This window comes from Hyposmocoma kahamanoa, unplaced genomic scaffold, assembly GCF_003589595.1.
Source record: "Hyposmocoma kahamanoa isolate Upper Pololo Valley unplaced genomic scaffold, ASM358959v1 211, whole genome shotgun sequence".
In the NCBI taxonomy this organism is placed as follows: domain Eukaryota; kingdom Metazoa; phylum Arthropoda; class Insecta; order Lepidoptera; family Cosmopterigidae; genus Hyposmocoma; species Hyposmocoma kahamanoa.
This window is the reverse complement of record NW_020653732.1, coordinates 6,264,409-6,288,785: the sequence shown is the minus strand read 5'-3', so window position 1 is coordinate 6,288,785 and position 24,377 is coordinate 6,264,409.

Genomic DNA, 24,377 nt, shown 5'->3' with positions numbered 1-24,377 from the left:
ATAAACCCACGCTCGTGTTTTCATGCCTTTCATTATGTCACAGAAAGTACTATTCTCGCCTGTTTTCATGCACTACAATTGATTGTGGGTTGAGTTGTAAGATTATTTATATTGATTTCATGTCGTATATCCCCCCGACCATTGATCCTAAAGTATTGTATTACAGGAAAGTGATAATTGATACAAATAACTGAAAAAGACCAGTTTGCTTTGCATGTAATTGCTTTGAAAGAAAACTTAATTGTTGTAAACATTTACTGACTCTCACTCAAAAGCAGCAATAAAGTGTGATTTCGCAACCAATTTTTCTTTATCAATGAAATTTTTACCACTTATTCACAGTGTCCTACTAATTAAAAGTTTGCTGTTCTGATTATTGATACCGTTTTGCTCTCTAATTTGTAAATTTACTTCTCCTCTCCTACTCCTTTATTTCCATTTTTAGTTGTTCTTAAAATATTGTACAAACAAAACATTCTATTTAAAGATGGGTTTTTCAACTCCCCATACAAGACGTAATCAGCGGTTTTATTTTATTTTTCACAATATGTGTATGTTTTCGGCAACGTATTGATGGTGGAAATTTGAAATGTCGTAAGGGAAAATGACCTTACGACAAAATGTCTCTTAGGACATTTCAAATTTCCAGCTCGCACAGTGGGGCCAAAACCGCAAAACGAGATCAAAAGTCGAGAAAACAAGATATTTCAAGGCAAGCGTTACATAATCATAATCTCGATCAATTTTGCTATATATTGCTATTACACATCTATAAATACTATCGATTTTGTTTATAAAATAAGAGACGCAAAATTTTGCAATGTTGGGAAACCTGACAAAAAAATAAATTATTTTCAGTTGTGAGTATTTTTACTAAAATAATTCAAGATATTATTTTGATACAACAATGCAATACTAATCAGTCATTTTTGGAGAACCGATTATATATCTTAGTAAGTTTTACATGCATTTAGTATACGTAATACTTCATTTTGAAATGAATTGGGTAACTTTCACATTTATGTGCTTATAATTTGTGAGTGCAAAATAATATTGATCATATTTTCGGGTGTTGGCCCCACTGTACGGTGTATAATCCGGTATTCCATACTATACCTAGGTATTCAACACAATACCTAAAACAGTCGGATAATATATGAAATAAATTCTATTATACATTTAGTTTAGGTATTCTATACAATGCCGAACGTACGAACGAAATTTTATACACGTAGCATTTTGCCTTGTTATTATTTTTTAACTGTTTGGATCCTGTTAGGAGTCTTTTTGATGTATTGTTTTTCTAATAGGGCTGACATGTTTAATAATGATAAAATATAAAAAAAAACGAAATTGAAATGAATCATCTTTAAAATGCAACATCTCTGTTCGAACTACTATGTATTTAAGCGAGCCAACTCACCCGTAGTCGTATGTCTGGCATTGCTTGTCCTGCTTGCAGATTTGTTCGCATTCTCGTGTTGTTAGTTCTGAGACGTTGCGATAAATGGCGGTAGGAGAAATTTGCTCTCCTATTAAAATGCGTTCGAAGCAATCTGAAAAGAGGACAAGAAAAATTGTTATAATATAAAGAAATTTTCAATTATTCAGAAAATTGTTAAGGCTGCTAACAAAAGCTAGACCGCATGACTGCAGTTAATATGTGCAGTCGTAATCAACTGCATGCAGTCGAGATTTCAACTGCAAGAGTTGGCTGCGCAGATGTAGTCAGAGAATCAAAAGCAGCAATGACATTCTTAATAGGATATTATGATGTTGTTTTCATGACTGAAACAACATAATTTTTTTCAGTCTATTACTTGAGATTTAATCAACATAATGACAAAACAAAAACACGATGAAACTTTTCTCGACAGATTTATTTCACATTTGCACAATTCTTAAAATATATATTTTTGTAACGCCATCATTGTTTACATTTTTATTTGCGAACTCTATCGCAGAGTACAGGGTCAAGAGCACGTTAAGCTTGTCACTTAAGATTTAAATCCAACTCTGTGCTGCTTACGATAGGAATCAATGATAATAAACTTGTAAACAATAGATGCGCAATCTGCGCGTCCCAAACCGTTAAGACTATTTCGTTCTGACATAAGTATTTTTTATACTATTGATATTCAATTACTTTCTATGTGAAATTACTCCACTAGTTTGTTACCTGTAATTATTAATACAAAGATCGAATATTTAGAAAAAAATCCTTCGACCCGGCCGGATTCGAACCGACGTCTTCTAGCAAACCGTGTCACGCGCTATGCCAACTAAGCCACGGAACGAACCAGCGGACCTCACGAATTTTTCTATGTGCTTGTTGTCATATCTTTGTATTTGGTTTTTCATCGATTTTTTAGCCGTAGCGCCATCTATGAGAAATCTATGAAAGCATTTCATCACCCAGCTAGAGATGTCGCTATTCACTGTATTTAATTTTTTTTTATTGAATTCATATTCAATTATTTTTATGTGAAATTACTCCACTAGTTTGTTTTATTTATTAATAATTAGTAGTGTTGCAACGAATAGTATTTCGCCTTCAGGCCGAATAGCCGAATATTCGGCCAAACTATTCGGCCTGATTAATGATCTTACGGAAATTGGCACGCAAACCGCTAAGATACATGAGTTAAATGAAACCAGTAATTTTGTAAAAAGAAACAAAAAAGAAAATTTTATTTTCAAGTTGTTGTAGGAGGGGGTGTACAGGGTGGTATAGATTCACTCGGCTAGCTGGTGCCCCCTTACTACGTCCAGGAATCAAACGACGAAACTTGGTGAAGATGTGGTTTAATGTACAACAGCTTACAATCTGGCTTATAATACAATGGTGTCCAATAAAAGAGATTCGTCCCGTTGGATGCAAGCGCGGCGCAGAGTCCGCGACAAGTCCCGGTGGGTGCGAATGTTCCAAAAAGACACTCACTCAGAGGAGTTCCTATAACCTGTCCCGAAAGATGGGCGCAAGTTCAAGATACTTCCGCTTAGTGAGGATAATCGTAGATCGTTCGGGCAATCGTTGAATCGATCAATTTCATACAAAATACTGGTGGCAGGTCATTACTTTAGGGAAAATCTTAACACCTCGATTCAGGATTTGCTCTTTCTACGCCAATGCCATCTAGCGGTGAACATTTGAACTGTTTTCACTAATATTGCCAAAGTTATTGTGTTACAATCTCCCTCTAGCCCCGAAGACGTCCCGACAAGAGGGCCAGAAATAAAGTCACCTAGAATGAACTTTATTACAAACTCCCCCTAAGCGCCGTCAATTCTTACAGGCGCTAATGTTTTCTTGGCCTTCCAGGGCCACGTTTAACTGGTTTATTTGTAGTCGTCGTTGCTGCTTGTGTTTTCTTCGGACGTCCTCTGCGTCTCAAAGGTTGTACCGGCAGTGTGGATTGTTCTCCATTGGTTTGAAATACATCCTCTCGTATTCCTTTAAAAAAACGCCTGTTAAAAGAATTCAACATGACTTTGGCTTATTCATTTCACTCGGGGTCGCTCTACAACCGATGCTGGTGTTGAGTTGATGAATCATATATTTGATGCATGGGAAGTCTCACATGATGCTATTGGTGTATTCTCTGACCTTTCCAAGTCTTTTGATTGTATGCACCATGATACACTGGTCAGGAAACTAAGCCATAATGGTGTGGCGGGACGTGACCACGACCTTCTTAAATCGTATTTGCGTGGTTGGGTACAGAGGGTCGATGTTAACGGTACGAGATCATCAGGGTCTGCAATTTGGGTGGGTGGGTGTCCCTCAAGGTTCAATTTTAGGCCCATTTTTGTTTTTAGAAACGCACCAATAAAAGGCACCAATGTTCCTACGACGATGTGAACAATGCTATATCTAAAGTAGTTGATTGGTGTGCCGTTAATAACCTACTCCTTAATGAGAAAAAAAAATTGTGTGAAATTTACATTACCCAATGTCAGAGTGACGGTTACAAACATTGTAGTTAGAAACGAAAAATTGAATCTAGTGGATACAGTTGTCTTTCTAGGTATAACGTTAGATACTGAATTGCAATGGGGTCCCCATATAAGTAAGTTATCAAAACGGCTCGGCTCTGCAGTGTACGCGATTAAAAAAATCGGAAACTTTCAAACGTCGCAACCGCTTGGTTTACTTCAGCTACTTTCACAGTGTAATGACATACGACATTTTGCTTTGGGGTAATGCCGCCAATGTCAATATAATCTTTGTCCTGCAGAAACGTGCGGTTAGGGCAATTTACAGTCAGGGCCCCAGAGTACCTTTGAGAGATAAATTTAAGGAAATTAACATTCTTACACTAGCTTCACAGTATATTTATGAAAATGTAATTTATGTTAAGAGGAATAGTAATTTCTTTAAGAAAAGTACTGACAGACATAACATTAATACGAGGAATAAAAATAAACTAGCTGTTCTTGATAGTTGTCTTCACAAAGTCAAAAAATCATTCAGGAGGCAATGTATGCGCTTCTATAACAAGATTCCGATTGATATACAAAATTTGCCTTTCACGAGGTTTAAAACTATAGTGAAACAAAAACTACTAAAACTTTATACTAAAGGTTATTATACAACTTCTGCGTACTTGGATGACAAAAATTCGTGGTAGTACCTAACCCGTTTAGCTCATGGAGGTAGTCTCGATTTCTGATGTTTCAAAGCAAAAAAAAAATTGTAAATGTTGAATGTGTACAAATGTTATTTACAAAGAGCAACTCTTAGAGTTTCTTGCTCATTCTTCTCAGGGGAATCTGCCTTACGAATGAGCGGTAGAGTTTTACCATTGTGACGATTTCAAGTGGATTCGCTCTGGACCTTTTGGAGGGAAAAGTGTCGTTTTTATTTTGACTTTCAATTATTTTGTGAAATCTAGTTTAAAGTGGAATAGGATAGTGCTATTGTGCCTTAATCGTAGATTAAAACGCGAAATTATACGAATCTCGAACTAAAATACCCGTATCGGCCCGTCTTAAGGAATCCCGAGTCAATCCAAGCACGCCGCCTCAAATTGCCTATCCTCTATGTGGCGGCCATATTTACAGAAACATTTAAACTTATTCTGCTAAGCGGAAAACTCGACACTGGCGAAATCTTAAAAAGAAGGAACCGCCATTGAGCAAAACGAAGAAGAAGAAGAAGATTTCAAGTGTAATAATGTTTACCCATGAAAAAAAGATTATTTTGAATTTGAATTTGAATCACATTTCCTTCATATTCACACACTGGCTGTTACCTATTCTTAAAGTAATGCATCCAAATTAACACCTTTGGTAAGAAATTTAAAATAAATAGAAAGTTTTGCCTTTTCCTGAATAATCGCTCTTTATAATATCGCGGATTATAGTTTGTCTATGAATTAAAAATAAAAACTACGGTAGTGTGACATGCGTGAGAAAAGTTTTTATTTGCCGCCATTTCACCAGTTCTAACATGCGATTCCTGCACACATCACAGAGAGCTTATAATATGTGTGTAGATAAAGCAGTGTATGTAACTGTACATAATTAGGCATTAAAACACTCGTGAGACACTCGCCTATCGGCTCGTTTTTTAACGTAACCCACACTCGTATTTTAGTGCCTTTCATTATGTAACAGTCGCATAAACTAATGTATTTTGCTACTTTGGAGTGCAAAAATGACAGTTGCGGCTGTAATATTATTGTTATCAATTGTTTAATGTCATCGTCACTTTTTATTCTATTTAATTTTAATAAATTCCATTTTCTGTTTATCATAGGTACCTAATGCTTAATTTTTTTTGTTATAAGAAACTTATGCCGCTTTTGAACCGATTTCAAAAAAAGGAGGTGTTATTATCAATATGGTTAACCGTTCGTCGTCTCATAGACTTTCAGTTATTGCCGCTAGATGGCAGCTCAATGAAATTAAACTTTTTATCAATTTATTAAGTTTTTTTTCAAACAAGCCAACGTGTCTCGTTTGTGCAACTCTTCCACTTTTTGTTTCACAACAATAAAAACTAAAATAATAGATCGTGTACCAGGAATCGAACCGTAAAAAAGTCAGTTTGATAAAATAATTATAAAATGGCTATAATAAGATGATCGGTTCCGGCATCCAGGATGTAGTTAAGTGTATTATATGCTAACGAGGACCAATTACAATTTAACTATGTTGTTATTTTAGTTTTTGTTTGTTTGGTTACATCAATATACTACCAGCATCATAGTCAACTTTGTACTTCGGACTTTTGGCCGTTATCTTGACATTAGATAAGTTTGTTTCAGTTAAAACACATATAAGTCAAAAGAAAACCTTTTTTATGAACCTACTAAGTGACAGGACGAGCAAGTCGTGCGCCTGCGCGTTCCCATTATGTCGTAACGACAGATAGCCGTGCAGTTTAAAGTGTCGTAGCTTGTATATTTAAATGAAGTTGTTCACATATAGTACCTACAACACGACCAACTGTCGTTCACTACTTTTTTGACGTTACGACAACAGAATGTCGTGATTATGGGAAGGAAGAGCTAGAACGACAGTCGTCCGATGATAAATAAAACGTCACGATAAAAATGTGACGACAGATAACTGCCTCCGTGGCCGAACGGTTACCATGCCAGACTGCCACGTAGAGGTCCCAGGTTCGATTCCCGGGCCGGGAGAAATATTTGTATGGCCTACATTTATTTCTCTCTTGAGTTTGGGTTGTTTATGTATGTGTCCAAGGCACCCACGACTCAGGGTTTCCCTAGTGCGGGGCTATGTTGAGTCTGTGCGTTATTATTATTATACTTTTATGCGTTATTATTAAATAGATTAATATGATATTTTTTTACAGATCTACACAAGAACTCAAGAACGGGCATTATTTATTCAATGATAGATAAAATCATACCCTTTTTTAACAAAATCTGAAAATTTTGCGGTTGGAACGCACATGTTCTCCAGGACTATACCACTATAGACGACATTAGACATCAAACTCTTGGTACACCAAGTTGAGTGTGTACATTATTATTATTTATTATAATCGCAGCTTCAAACAAATCTGTCGTGCAAACGATAACGCGGCTGCCGTGAACCGATAAATCGTCGTCACCATATAGTGGGAACAGCTAGACACGACAGTCGTGCAACGATATAATAAACGCCCACGACACAGTCACAACCGATAGTCGTGATATGGGAACAGACTAGACTCGATGTCGTCCAACGATGGTTAAAACGTTACGTTACGGTTTAGAAGGATAAGGGTGTTGGTGAAATTATAGGCATATGGTACTTGTCAACTTATGCCTCAAGGTGACGTGCAGTGACAGTGTCCCTCGGATCTTTACGATTTAAAACTTTGGCTCCACCACTCATGACTTCTTCGACACGTCACTCGATATCTTAACAAAATGGAAAATAATCTAAACTTACCTTCAATTGAAGTTCCTAGCTGCGAATCGATGGACAGCGTCTGTGCACCAGCCGCAAGCAAAACCGGGCACAAAAATAGTACACACCACATATTTACCAACAAACCGACAAACATTACTGTCTCTCATATGTTTGCCGCCATGTTTATAACAAAAATGTTATCAAAACTATTCGTCAAAAAATATTTAACGTCCAAAAAGTGACATGTTCGAAAATGCCGCCAAGTCAAAACACGATCGAAATTCAAAAATAGGTCACTCACATTCAATTTTTTTATGAAAATATATTGACTCCGGATACTTGTTGTATAACAAATAGTTTTTTTTTACCTAAATATGTTACAAAGACGTGCAATCCAGTTTGGTATTGCAAATCTTGTGGCGCAAATGTTTGGGTGTGGACTAACGACGGCACGGTCCAGCGATTAGGGTACTTCCTTTACCTCATGTGAACTTTTAACTTGGTTAATCGAGACAGGTTCATTGTTTTATAACAGGTAGGATTCCGTATATCTTTTTGATCTACTTTATTTTACCTGTTCTATGCCATGGATACTTTTTCCTATTAGTATATATGTTTACATTATTTTTGTTACTAAGTGTCAGGACGAAAAAGTCGTGCGCCTGATGTTAAGCGACATTCCTGTCTATAGCAGTTGCAGTGCCGCTGAGAGGTTTGAACCGCAAAGACCACGAGTATTATTACCATCACTGCGTCTGCCCATGACCAAGAGATGTTAGTTTTTTGAAAACACAAAAAATACATATACTTAATCGATTTAGATCCGAAAAACTTGTATCATTTCCTTTCCTTTCCTAAAAACTCGATAAATATATCATGTTATTAAGGCAATACAAATACCTACTTACTGTTTATAGCAAAGACAACAATCTACTAGTACATAGGTAGATATCGTTGGTTTAAATGTATTATACTCTACAGTTCTCTATGAACTCATAAGTCGAGTTTATCACATTCGCCAAAGTTTATAGACCTCTGCTTCGAGTTTTTTGTTTATTGTTCTAGGGATCCGTAAGGTTTTAATAATAATAGAAAACCATTGCCGATTTTTATATTCTAAGAAAATAACCCGCATTATAACATTACACATAAGTCGTGCGCCTGGTGGTAAGCGACACGCCTAAATATAACAACTCCCATACCTTTTCTACATAAGTTTTGATTATAGCGATCCTCCCTATCAACCTTTTGGTTTTCCCGCGTGTGAAGGGCACTTTAACCTGTGCGCGCACAATAACCTTATAAATTCTGGTTCTGCCCCTAGATCAGTCACTGTACAGGGTTGTCACAGACGGCTGTCACAAGACTTCATCTGGTTCTCAAGAGGCTCGGGTGAACGAGGTATAGACACTCACACTTCGCATTGCGCATTGCACAACTAACTAGCGGTTACCACCGCTAACCCGTCGACTTTCCAGTCCACTACCAAATCACCTCATTGGTGGTGGAGCTGTAAAGCACGCTTACTTCCCGACGCCGAAAACGACGTCTCTTCAGTTCCCATTGACCTAAGCGGCTGGAGGGACTGGAGGGTATCTAACTCATCCTCTAGGTACTAGGTGAACTATGTCCGGACATAGCTCCCGACTTAAAGAGCAACTTACGCCATAGACTCCCATGAAGGCGTAAAACTGGCTGAAGGCTTGGCCCGAGCGCCCGCCGTACTCTGTCTTACCGGGGAGCCCGTAGTCTCCTCCGAACTCCCTATCTCTCGAGTCGGTAAATAGGGACATCTCATCATCCATAAAAGTTTGGCACGATTATTTTTTGTAAACAAAAGACAATCATGCCTATATAACAGTTGCAATGCCACTCTGGACTTTGGTTGCTGCTACTATAGCGCATCGAAAATGTTCAGGCGCGCGTGGTCGGCTTCAGCGCCATATTGCGGAAGCGTCCGTGATGCGTAGGGCCCGAGGCAGTGCCAACTGCCTACTTCGGATGGTGGCCGAGGGGGATGACGAGCTAATAGTGTGTCAATGGATAACTGTATTGTGTCAAGTGTATTGTGTATCTTTTTCGTCAACGCAAGTAAAAATCTAGCTCAAAAAATTCAAAGTTTGTCGCTTTCTCCGCCACATAGCACTTAATCCATCTGTAACAAGTCCCTGGGATCATTTTGTACTATTAGATACGGATGAAAGTGAGGTTGAAAGAATAATTTTAAGCCTAAAAGACGATACTGCTCTTGGTCATGATAACATATCAAACAAAATACTAAAACAATTCAGGCACATCCTACTTTCCATTTTGCAAATATCTGTAACAAAAGGAATATTTCCTATATGCTTAAAAAAGCTGTTGTTTTTCCCGGTATATAAATCTGGTAACAAAGATCAAATTACGAATTATAGACCTTTACTGCCAGCAATATCTAAAATATTAGAAAAACTAATAAATAATAGATTTGTATTGTATTTGGAGAAACAATCCATATTATCTAAAAGGGAACTTGACAAGGGTAAGAAAACAGTGGGGATATTTCAGGACCTAGCGAAAGCTTTTGATACAGTTTAAATACCCATCCTATTGCAGAAGCTTGAATCCCGAGGTATACAGCTAAAATAATTTGCAGATTATCTGGAGAACTGCTCCCAATCTGTCAAAATAGGTGATGTTTTCAGTTCTGATTTCAAAAGTACTGCATTTGGAATTCCACAAGGAAGTATTTTAGGCCCTACTCTGTTTCTGATCTACATTAATGACCTTTGTAATCTAGAATTAGTTGGTGGGAAGATCATATCCTATGCCGATGATACTGCTCTGCTTTTTTCTGCTAACTCTGATAAGGAAGTCTATGAGTATGCTCAGCGAGAATTCAATGTCGTAAATAACTGGCTCCAGCAGCATTTATTAACACTAAACACGGATAAAACTAGTTTCATGCATATGCGAAAACCAAAGTCTGTTATAACTAACACACAAGTTTATGCTCACCATTGTAAGGAGACTACTAACAACTTGTGCAAGTGTCCAGACATTGCTATTACTAACAAGGTAAAGTATTTAGGTTTTATAATAGATGATAACCTCTCTTTTAAGCACCACATCGAAGCACTAAGCGGTCGAATCCGTACGCTAATGTATGTGTTTAAAAAACTACGCGCTTTTGCTGATTTAAAATTAATCAGGCAAGTTTATTATGCCATATGTCAATCAATTATTACATATTGCATTACATCTTGGGGTGGTGTTGCTAAAACTTCATTACTAACCATTGAGAGAGCCCACCGAGCGGTTCTAAAGGTTAATAAATTAAACGGCAAACTGGCCATATATCATTTTTGTTACATAAATGTTAAGAAAGTTCTCCAAGAATTCCTTCAAAATATGTCCTACGATGATACAGAGAATTTATTAATTATCCCAAAATAAATGTTGTCTAATTTAAGCGTAATAGGTATATGATTTGCATTTCATTGTATAATTATTATTATTGTTTTGTTTATATTTCAATATTTTTTTTTGTTTATAATTTAATCATCATATATTCACCTGTATAATTAGTATTTTTTACCTGAAATACAGGATTCTCCTAGTTCAGGTATATGTATTATATTTTACATTTATTCGCATAATTAGTCTTTAGTTATTCATTTGTACAATACGTTACTCAATAAACAATTTTATTATTTTATTATTGGATCTGTCATAAGATATATTTATGATTTTTAGCATTCTAAAGCAATGTTTGAATTTTGGACTAAATTCCATAATTTGTACTTAGAGTCCTTATAAACAACCTCGAATGGCTTAAGTTGGTTCCGCGTGACAGTGAGTGTTGAATCAAACATGTCGGAAAAAATGTATGGTAAAATTGAGGATAGACACTGATTACGTACTATACGGTGTGAAAACACTTCACTATAGAAAAAAAACACAAAGTTACTTCGAAATCTTACAAGAAAACCGTTGTAATCAATAGGTACTTTGCATTACCAATGATTATTTTTATATCAACTAAACTCAATAAAACACGTATACATTTTTCAAACGGCTTTAACTTCGTTTGTAAAAAAAAATATTCTGAAATAAAGCCAGTGTCCCTGTCACTCGAGCCAAGCAAAATGAACCTTATTGGTACCTACGGGAAAAGTTTGTATTTGAGCTGAGGCAATATCGATTCCTAAAATTCTTTACCTCTCACCTACAGACATAATAATATGGATACCCTTTCGGAACGTAATACGGTTTCAAATTGAAATTGTCTTAAAAAAACAAGTGTACAGAACCGTGACCATATCACAAGGTCTTCTTTAACCACTTTTAATTTTTTATTGGAATACGAGAGATAGTTATCAGTTAATTGTAAGGATCATACAACATGTTGTATATATTTAATGTGTTTCATCATTTCTCATTGTTTTCCGACTTGAATAATAGGCAATCCCTTCAAGAAACATAATTGATGATCTTGTCCGTTAATGGCCGGAATTTGTTCGCACAAGTTGTGGTTATAACTCAAACTTAAATCCTCGTGAAAGAATAGTACGTACGTAGAATTCCTAGTGAAAGAGTTCGTCCAGGAAAGTACTTGTTAACTTACCTATTTCTGCCACCAAGCAATAATGTGAGTACGACTATTGTCACGCGGGCCTCGCGTAATTATATAGAAAACTCGATCCACGTGAATTTTATTGTAGAAATAAGGAAATAGAAGGTGCAGGAAGGGACTTTACTTTAACTAAAGTAAAGTACAGCCTTTACAAAGCAATATAACGACATAGAAAGAGAGTAGGAAGCGTCGGAACTTTACGATAACTCAGTTGTCGACCGAGACGTCTGGGGCCTTACTATGAACTCTTATTACGATTCAGTTTAAGACCTAAAATGAATCGTTGTGAGACAGCACTACATGAAGTGTATATCGCCATCCCGCTTTTTTGTCGTTACGAACCTATACTGAACTGTAATAAGAGTTCATGGTAAGGCTCCAGGTGTCGTTTGTGCATTACGTCCTATTCAAATCCGAGAAAATACAAATATCGCTTGTACACCTAGAAATAAAATGATCTTTGTGACATTTCTCGGGTTCGGAACTCGTACGTAGTGCGCAAGCGCTCTCATAACGCATCACGCAACATTCACTCATTATGAAATCCAAAACCTAAATCTAGCATATTTCCGTGAAACAACACGAGTGCCAAAAAGGACTTGGGCAACTACAATGCCTGAGAAGAGTTTTCGACATTATAACAGTCTAATGTTTAACCAGTATAAATTCAACTTTGGTAAAATTAAAGTTGAATGTAGATACAGACCATTATTAAGAGGGTAGTTCTACCTTTTTTTTTTATAACATCAAGTGACGGGACGAACATGATAGTAAGCTACATGCCAGTCCATAACAGTTACAGTGCCACTCAGAGCTTTAAATTGCAAACATCTGAGGGGCACTACCACTGCGCCCGTCACCCTGAGACATAAGGTGACAAGTCCCATTTTTCAAAGGTTTTATAACGCATTGTAATTTGAAATTAAACTATGAAAATATTGAAAACATGAAACTCCAGATCCAGTTTCTATAAATACGTAAATAACATCATGTAGGTGAATATATCTACATGAGAGCCGATAGCCGATGGAGCAGACTTGTTCTAGAATGCCGACCACGTCACACCCTGGGGCAAGATGGACTGACGACCTGAGATAGGTAGCAGCAGCGGCTGGATGCGGGCGACACGGGACCGGGAGAGTAGGCGTGCTCAATAGGGTAGCACGACATGCGCGAGATCTCTATGCGAGAATAGGAATATCTCGCGCAAGTCGCGCCCTGTCATGCTAGCCCTACAGGTGATGCTTTTGTCTAGCAGTGGATGTGTGTAAATTGCTTAGAGAGTGGAAAAAAATAAAAGGTAAATAGAGAATCTTGATTGGTGAATAAGTCACAGATTAAGCGACAATTTTTATTTTATGTAATAAATCAATAAATAATATAAATGTAATAAATCAATAGTCTCATTTCGTATCAATGAAAACTAATTTCAATTTCAGCTCAAAGCATCTATCTGCCTCTTTCGTTATCGATAAAAAAGAATAGAACAAACCAATTTTAGTTAAAAAACGAATAAAAATTATGTACACAAATATGGCGTCTACAATTTATGAAGTAGTCCAATGTCGACTAATTTGAGCGCTAAACTATTAATAAATCATAATTATTGTGTTCTTATTTTATTGTTGAGAAAAGGATCAGATAAGATAAAAATATTTTGTAGTGAATCAAAATTGCTGATTTTACGTAATAATTTAAAATTAATGATCTTTTGTTTTTTTATTTTTCATTATTATCGGATGTTTTCTTCTGTGCTGTCATTTGTGGTAACAAATAAATGTATTTCTTTTTTTTTTCAGATTCTTTGGACTTTAAACAATGATCTTCTAATTCTAAATCATTGACTTGAAATAAAATAGAGTTTGTCATAAAGTTTTTAAAGAAGTTTTTCTATTATTTTATATTAAAAAAAACCTTAGGTGCCAATAACTCAAAAGTTACCAAAATAACAAAATAATGCATTGTTTATAACATGGAGGGGAGAGTAATAGGATCTCTTTTTTATTCATTACTAAGATTTATTCAGAAAATAATTATATTGTGTTGCAATGCTAAATTTTATTGTGATTGGGTTCCAAGCTTTTCATTGGTTCGAATAATCACATAACATATTTAATAATAACATTAGGATGGTCTACGATTTATCGACTTTGGGCGGCAGACACTTCTCAGCTTAATCTGGGTACTTACTAGGAAGCTGTAACTGTAAAGTCTTCACTCGCTAGAATGATTATCGCCGGCTCACTTCGAACGACCCGCATTCCCGCACTTCTTTATAATAACCAACTGACGTGGCGAACGTGGTGGCAAGCGACACGCCTATTCATAACAGTTGGACTGCCACTTAAAGCTTTAAATCGCAAAGATCTAAGGCCACTAACACTGCGACTGTCACGCTGACACATAAGTTGACAAGACCCTGTGCCTGTAATTTGACAAGCACCCTTACCCATCCAAACCGGAACGCAGTAATGCTCACATTACAGATTTGCGACAGAAATAGACAAGGTGGCAGAACTTCCCTGGGCGAACTCTTTTACAAGGAGCTAATACTGACTAAACATAACATAACACGCAACGGTTACAAAGCTCGCTAGTGACCTTTAAATAGATGCTTTTGAGATGGGCCACCATTCTAGAAAACCTTCGATATGTAACAGACTGTGACAGGTCATCTTATAGTGGTCTCTTAACAGTCCTGTGTTGTAAAAGTTTGACTTTCTCACGTTTTTGGAAAGCCTCCAAGCTGCCATTGAGGATTGAACGTTGTGCCAGGTTAATGTACTCAACATACAGTTTACACGAAAGCGTGGTATGGACATGTATGTATATGGTATAAGAAAAATGATATTGCTGTTTAGCGAGATCTTTACGAGTTGTTTGCAGACGGCGTTTGAAGTCGCTAGCTCCCTCGTAAAGTATTTTATGCCAATTGTACAGTCCGTAGGCACAATAAATATAAGTTTTTTTTACCAACTTAAAAAAAGAAAGAGGCACTAAATTCGAATGTATTTTTTTTGTATGTAAGTAGGTTGTTAATTCCGGTTAAATTTGAGAACCGATTTTGATGATTTTTTTGTTGGAAACAGAGTATCTCACTAATTGGGCCCATTTAAATTTGAAAAATATTCCACCGCTAACTAGGGGATTGACCGATTTCAATACAACTCGGCAAATAGACGTACCTAATCCACGAACGAGGTCGGCTTTTTTTCGTTATTAAAAAGTTATTTATAAAAAAAACCGACTTCTAAAGTGTATGTGTAAGTGAAATTACATTTATTTATCGACTTCTTAGGTTTTCGCGATTGTTACACATAGGAAATGAAACTATTTTTCCGGATTTAAATCGCGTATATTTGTTTTTTCAAACAAACCGACGTTTCGGGCCCTTTACAGGTCCCATGGTCACGGTTGACTGAGGTGGTACAGTCTTCAACCAGTTATGTCTAATATTAATGCAAACCACCCTATTTTTTCACTATAGTTACAATAGTTATTAATTAAATACCTTATTTTTAATTTTACAAAGAAAACATTCCAATTTACGCTACATTAAGTTTTACAAATTATTTTATTGAATGAATTTTTATTAAGTTTAATTTATTATTAATTATTAATAGAAATTAGAATAAACTAAAACATATTAATTAGTACTGCATTTATTTGCCAAGAGTTATTGCATTCGGTCACCGGAAAGTAGGAAAAATCAAATAATAAAAAGAATCAGGTTGATTCAATCCCTAATTTGCCACCCTTAGAAATGATTTTCTTCAAATTTGAACGGGACCACTACTAAGGTACCAACTTTGCAACAAAAAAGAATTATCGAAATTGGTTTACAAATGGCGGAGTAATCACATAACGTAAACACAAAAAATACAATCAAATTGAGAACTCTACCTTTTTTTTGAAGACGACCACGGAGGAAAAAAAAGAATGGAAATGGCATCAAGCAACATTTGTATCAAAACCGGTGTCGCCACACGCACACATTTGAAAATGTAATCTTACATTATAACTATAATTATAAACGAAAATAGGCAATAATAAAAAACTTTTGGTAGAAAAACTGAAACTTATTTGGATCTAATAAGGTTTTATTATTACTAGTCACATAAAAGCTAAGAATCCTATAAACACAAACATCTTGGAACAAAAGCAAAAAGTTGACAATCTACAGATAGGGATATGACATTTAATTGATATCGACATTATGTTTCATAACTAGCGGAATATTGAACTAGGCATTGCTTTACATTTGCTATAATTAGGGTCATGGGAAATGTCATTTAATTTGTTTGAAAACAATTCTGCCATATCATTACTGTTACAACTGTGCTCCGATTGGCTAGCCCGAGTTCGAAACAATTGACGGGTGTCGTCAACTGTTTCACTTCAAATCGACCAGTTAACTTGAGCTTTGCTATAATGGACGTAAATTGCAAAATTACATATTTAATATTTTTTGTTACCGATGAAATGTGATTCCGTTTGTTTTGTAATTAGATGTTTTGCTGTTTTTCCCATACCACCGAATAGAACAGCACGGCATTGTTAGAGATATTATCTTTATTACAATAAATACAGAATATTTTTTGGAATATGCGGAGACGTACACACAGGTCAGTAGTTGGCCTGTCTATATTTCAGTGCAAACGAGAGTTGATATTTAAAAGAGCTGTATCGCTAATGTGTTACCAGGAATATATGGCCCTTATTTCGTCTCTATTTCTGGTTATATACTCGATGATTAGGGTTAACCACGGAGTATATGGAAACGGCATTTAAAGCAATTTCTTCGAGAACTGGCGTAGCTGACTTTTACACGCAAATATTAATACGCATAAGGTTTTACTACACGCAAATATTAATTGATATAACCTACGCAGGCGTGAGCGTGCCTATACGTAGCTACATTTATAGATTATTTATACTGTCATATTACGTAGATTTATTATACTGTCATCGTACTTTAATTAACCTACTAGATTTCAAGTCAATCCGATTACTGGAAAGGTTGAAATATTAAAACGCAGTCATCCTAAAAATTTTTATTCTCCCTGAAATATGATATATTTGGTCAAAAAACCTCTTTCTGAACTGACTGAACATGACTACACCTATAGCGTCGACGAGCTTGTCAAGAAAATGAAGATACTTATTTCCGAAGGCGAAGAAGCGAATCGTTTGTTTCCTGAAAACTTGACGAAAAATAACTGACAATGCTTCAGAAATGTTTTCACATTTAGATGTGGTCTATAATTTGTGAATGCGACTCTGAGTTTCATGTCATATATTACCTGATTAACCAAATGATTTATTTTTTAATGAATGTTTCGGTTGTTATTCATATGTACATAATTTAATGTGATGTCATGAAATGCCTATAGCAAATGGTGCTACATTTAGTAGGTACCTAGGTTTTACTGCCTATTGCTTCAGTCCATTTCTCCTTTAAAAAGGATCCGGCGGGAAACTAAAAAAATCAATACAAAAACTGCAAATGTAAATCATGCCTGTGATAAAACTAAGAACTCAAGCGGACTAAGGTGACGTATAATTAGCAAGTAGGGAGACAGGAATCATGTAGATAAGGGAAAGCAAATCTCCAATCTCATAAAGTTTTCATTTGATACTCCACGAACTCACGTGGATTGTAAAACTATCGACACTGTACCTCTTCTATCTATATTTCCTTTTTTCCATTAATACATCGTTTTTACTTAAATTGAAAATTTAAAAAAACTATTGCGAGTGTTGGGACCAAACACATAAGTAATCAAAATTGTTAGCTTTTAAATACCTGCAATCAATTTATGTTTACACATTGGTACCGCTATAATAAAAAAAAGATGAACTAAACCAAAACCGAGTTTCTAAATACAGAGTTTCTACATATCGATAATTTGACTACAACACGCGGACCCATTACCAAGTGTTATACGACACTAGTGCAAGCAATTCATTGAGCGTCATTCGAATTGTTCTTTTGACGGCGGCGATGGTTAGCAACCAATGCATATTGTTATTACCGAATTGCAAGAAAATAGTTTTGTTTCGAAATTATAGTATTGTATTGTCCAAAATATTAGAAAATACAGACTTTTAGTACTTACCGAAGGAAGGAAATCACTCCCGGAGTATTTTTTAAACTTTGGCTTCTTAGGCGACATAATATAATGGCATATTTCTATTTTTTCCACAAAATGTTGAAAAAAGCTGTTGACACTCATATGCCCGTCTGGTGATAAGGTAGGTAACGCGGACCCCGCGCACTAACCAGTCTATTACTAGTATTTATGTGGTCTGTGAAGACGACCAAAAATAACTATTTGCCATAGAAATATTTATAGCTGTCACTGGCTATCCTAAACACTGTAAACGTAGGTACCTATGATAAGAGTTTTGAATTATTGTAACTTTCAAAATAAAAATGGTCGTATCCACTATGTCCTTTCTCAGAGAAACAAAGAATCGTAATTAATGAGATAATTAGCGATGTACATCTTTTTTATCGTGCAATCAGCAGACGGTCTGCCTTTTTATTATTTTAATATAATGTTCGCAAAAAATAGTAATGTACCATGTACCTTAAGTTAACATCGAATATCGATAGTTTTACATATTACATATTATCTGAAGACCCTTTACACATCTGAAGAATGAGGACAAGACTCTTCACTTTATAATAAGAAATAGAAGGAATACAAAAAAACGTAATAAATGAAATCACTACTAATTTTCTATCCTTTACACCTTAGTTTCTTTTTATTTGATTTCAGGCAAATACTTTCTTATTTGGAAAGTGATGCAGCATACAAATTTTACAGCAAATATTTCACAATCAGCTTATTTAAAACGTAAAACATAAAATATAAATTTATATACATGAATGGAATACATAAAACAGCGATTAGGTTGCAGAATGTATTAAAATTACAAAGCATCCTAATTTATTTAAAATTAGTCACACTTGTATGTCGCTGATCAATTGTGAACTAGACCGTGTAAATCTGCCCTACTTGGAGTATAAGTATACAATTTAACTAAAGCACCAGTAGAACTGTTGTGCAAGAGTTTGTTCAGTACTGCCACTATACCTATTGTCTGCCGCCAAGCAGTAATGTCAGCATTACTGCATTCTGGTTTTGAAGGGTAAAGGTGTTGGAAAAATTACAGGCACATAGGACTTGTCAACTTGTCTCAGGGTGACGGGCGCAGTGGCAGTGCCACTCAGAGTTTTGCGATTTAAAGCTTTGAGTGGCACTGCAACGTTATGGCCTGTCCAGCTGTCTATGTAGCTTTCCATCAAGCACACACGACTCGTTCGTCCCGTCACTTACCACTATATAAAAAAAAATTAAGACCTTATTTATCCAATTAAAGTATGGTATACAAAGTATTGCATGAATGTCTACATAAAAACAATGAAACCTTTGTATGCATTTGTATTCCATGATCCGCAGTGATTCAAAATGCATTCTAGAAATATTGCACCCTGGATTTAATAAGGCCACATACGCAAAATGACGTCTTTTCAGAAAGATTTTTAGGAACGAAATTAGTCGATATTTTTTTTATACTTAAAATGGAGAGTTGTAAAACTCCAAATATCTATACATAACTTTTCATGTACTTCGTATTATTTTCACGATTTTCTTGTTTTAAAAGTATCTTTGACGTATGATCACATGTGGCCTTATTACACCACGGTTATACAATATGACATTTCATGTGAACATTTTTTTTTTTTAATTGTGACTCGGCAAAATGACTGCACCGCGCCTGATGGAAAGTGCGAATACAGTCCAGCGATGAGAGTAACGGATGGAAAACACAAATATCTTCACTCCGTCACTATCATTTTGCCGGTCTGGCCAAATGCTTCTTCACACTACGTTTGAAGGACCCGATGTTATAGAGGGGAGGGAATACATGCGCCGGGAGTTGGTTCCACAATTTGATGGTTCGGCATAAAAACAAATTGCCAAACTTTTTAGTGCAGGACGGTATTGAACTGACCGTCCATCTGTGGCAACGCAGTCCGGCGCGGGTGGTCCGCTGATGGAAAGGAGAGGAAGGGATAAGGTTGAATAACTCTTCAGAGCACTCACCGTGGTACAGGCAATAGAATACGCTAAGAGACGCTATATCTCTGCGAAGCTGTAACGACTCCGCATGCTCAGTTACATGAGGATCGTTGACAACACGGAAGGCGTAGCGCTGCAGTCCATCTAGGGCATCGAGCAAGTACTTGGCAGAGCCGTCCCAAACATCATCATTAAGAGATGTGAACGTCCTCCTTAGAATTAAATGTCAAATTTAAAACTAACTGGACGTATACGCCAAGTTCCAGTTACATCATAGTTTCCCAAAGTGGTCGCGGAAGAACCCTAGGGGGATAGGAGCCTCGGAAACAATTGGGAGCGTTGATGCTGTCCAGGGGGTGCTAACACATTTGAAAAAAACCTGAATTATCTATATAAACTACACTGTATAATTTTTATTACTTGTGATTTTTTTGTTAAGTTAGTAAAAAATACATGTTTTCAATTAATTTTTGTGGTGGTTTCAATTGATTTTTCTTCACACAAGCAGAGAGACAATGAAATAAACTCATTGTCTCTCTGCTTGTCAGTTGTAAAAAGTTACAAACCAATTTGTTTTCTCAAAGATTTTTCTTCGTGTTTATTTTATTGTCTCTCTGTTTGTCAATTGGGGGCGTTGATGCTGTCCAGGGGGTGCTAACAATTTGAAAAAAAACTGAATTATCTATATAAACTACACTACATATATAATTTTTATTCCTTGTGATTTTTTTTTGTTAAGTTAGTAAAAAAATACGTATTTTCAATTAATTTTTGTGGTGATGGACGTTGAAATTTTTTTATCTTGCCAAAAAGTTTGGGAACCTGTGAATTAGATCATTTGAAAGCCACTAGTGACAAGACAAATCCAATGATGGCAAACCCAACAGTTGTAACGTTGATATTCAATAAAACAGTTGTCTTTTAACTATATATAGTCTCTACACTATATTATAATTATTACTTAATTGTGAGAGCGGGGCAATCTTATCAAAGCAAATTAAGTAGAGATGTGCCCGTACATTACCGATTAACATATTTTATAGTGCTGTACCACACAGTAGTAAAAACAATTTTGGTGATTTTTATCACCACTAGCTCATTCTTTATTGAAATTCCGAGCTGGAAAAAATATCGACAAACATTTTACCAACCCTAGAGGCTTTCAATTTGTGAAGTTCAAGAGTTCCTTTGTGACCCGTAAACTTTGACCGGAGATCGATGTGACTGCAGATAACAGAACATGAACAACTTTTTTTAAATATTTATAACAGTTTCCAAATTATATCTTGTTAAAAATTTTGTTCACACAACAAACAAAGACAGTACGAAACTATACGAAAACTACTTATTGCTATATAATTAAAAATCAAGACTTCCTTAGTGTCCCAACGGTTTGCACTGTAGGTGCTGGATGAGCAAGTCCCAGGTCCGATTCACGGTAGGTATGGGTATTTCTGCCACCAAGCGGCAATGTGAGCATTACTGCATTCCTGTTTTTTGGGTATAAAGCGTGAAACAATCCAATTCAGAACTCTTCGATATTTTAACTGAATCCTTCGATTGCATATCGTTATCGAATCAAATGGCGCTTTCCGAGCTATTCAGAACATTCCAATGTTCGATTCGGATTATCGTTATCAAACGTTTACGGAGTTAGTCGGTGTAATAGATTATAAGAAAAATGGAAATCCTTTTATATATATATTCATGCCTTTAAAGTCAATTAATAAAATTGAACATTACCCCGACGTTATCTAAAATAATAAGAGATTTCCATATTACATTCTTGCTTTGTAAACAATAACGTTCGGTAACTTTAATTCAATAACTGTCCTTTGCTGGTCGAGGATATACTTAATGACTACGTATATTTGTTTAGAATTTGTTGGTACAAATTATAATAAACAAAGTAAGCATAAAGACGCGATTTAATTTCCGCTACACCACACACATTGTCCTTAGCACGTCCACGCCTCATTACTTCCACAGTGCCTGGCTTCAACATGTTTTAACAATTTTGAACCCTGGTGTAAATAAATTAAATTTAGTTTGCGTTCACACAAAATGCACGAGTGAATAGGATCCTTCAAGGTCTAGAACTCATTACAGAGATACAGTTATAACACCAAAATAATACGGCTGCGGTTCAAAACAATAGATTTGGTGATAAAAACCACCACTACAACGAAAAAACCTCACCTACTTAATATGTACGTATGGATACTCACTTAAATCACCCCATTGTTAGTCATGCATTGCTGGCCGTTACAAGTTTTTTCTATTTACTAAAAGATTTAGCGATATCAGGTTATTGACCGTATATGTTTAATTGTTTTAGCAAGTTTAGTGTCTTGTGGTACGGTTCGTTGGGCTAGAGCCCGTCTGGGTCATAGTCAGCACCAATAGTATATGGCAGTAATAGTAATAACGTGAGCATTAGATACAGCGTTCCGATTTTCAATAGTAATGGTTTTTATGCAGCTTCAGGCACATAGGACTTGTCAACTTATGTATAAGGGTGACGGGCGCATAACCGTTCTGCATCATCAACTTCAAAATCTAATGCGAAAGCTACTTTCTCAAATTCTACTCCACCGATGAAGAACATCACCTAAAGAATGTTATAGCAGTTGAGCTCCTTATGTAAGAGTTTCTTCAGGAAAGTACAGCCACCTTACTTATTTTTGCCGCCAAGCAAAAATGTGATCATTTCTGCGTTCCGGTTTTGAAAGATAAACGCACTGCATCCGATTCGTATCTGGGGGTCTACTCTCGATATCCGTCCGACATCCGTCCGAAACAATTACTGTCAAATAAGTAATATTCAACAAAATTAAAAGACAAGTATCAAGTATGAAGCTTCATTCGCATCACGCATCTTTTCATTTGGTCAAGTCTTATTTGGCAGTAATTGTTTCGGACGGATGTCGGACAGAGATCGAGTAGACCCCTTGATACGAATCGGACGTAGTGCATAAACGCTCCAAGGGAGCTGGTGAAATTATACTACACATACATCAACTTATGTCTCAGGAAGACAAGCGCAGTGACAGTCCCCTTCAAATCTTTGCGATTTAAAGCTCAGAATAGCACTGCAACTGTTGTGAGCGATGTGAAGCTCTTTGTCCGGACTATTCAAATTTCAGAATCAGAGCTGGACAGTATTTAAATTAGGGTACGTACAAATCTGACGGATGCGCCTGTTTGCGAAAGGCTGGCGAGCTGCTCACGTACTTACATAACAACAATAACATTTGTATCGAGTGCATAGGCCGCGCGCGCTCTCACGAGACGACTTTCAAGTTACCGACCAGAGAGCGGAACAGGTCGCGCGGCGCGAGTCGCAACGTTGGCCACGTGCCGTGTGGAGCCGCCTTAAAATGTCATTCCAGAGGCGTATTTAATTGCACGTGTGCAGTGTGCCTGCAGCGCGTTCGCGAGATCCGTAGGTACGCACCACGGGGGGCCTACCACAACCTCTTAAAACAATATTACTTTAACCTTACATTTACTTTTCGTATCATAACGCGCTTAAAGTAAGCTTATTGTAATATTAAAACTATGATATTTTATTGGCAGCTTTGTGAATATTCATTCACTCAGTTCGTACTATGACGCGACTTTGACATTAAAGTAATATTGCTCTTATATCAAATTTAGCAATCTTAAAATAGTTACACGGATGCAATGGAAACAATATTATTTTCTGTCTTAATATTGATTTGTAATGATTAAAAGTCAAGTTGAACTTATTTATTTACATTATCAATATCAATATTTTGTTTATTTTTTTATTTAATAACACATAATATATAATTTTTCGTTAAATAAAAATACGCGATGTCTATTTCGTAAAATTATAACACCGCCATAAATATGCTCCTTGGCGAAACTAACAGTTGACACTAGACTATAGTTCCGAACTTACAACACATAAGTCAATGTTACAACATGACTATCAAGACTCGGCTTGTTTTATTTATTTTTCTTCATTGAATAATTATAGAAAAAAACGCAAATTTAATAGATTTTATTTTTACACACTTTTCTTTTCTTAACAGTCAAAATTCCCTGAATGTAAATAACATTAAGTACTTAGACATTATACTACGATAAAACGATTCGGAACATCAAAAAAGAAAGAGATGGCATTATATAGTTCACATAGCGTTATCTCTTTCCTATTTTTAGCAAGGAATAGACAATATTGGGAAATCATTCTTTCTTTCGATCATTATTGATAGAATATAGATTCACAGATTCGTCATGGTAGGAATATGAGTAATATTATAGTAAGC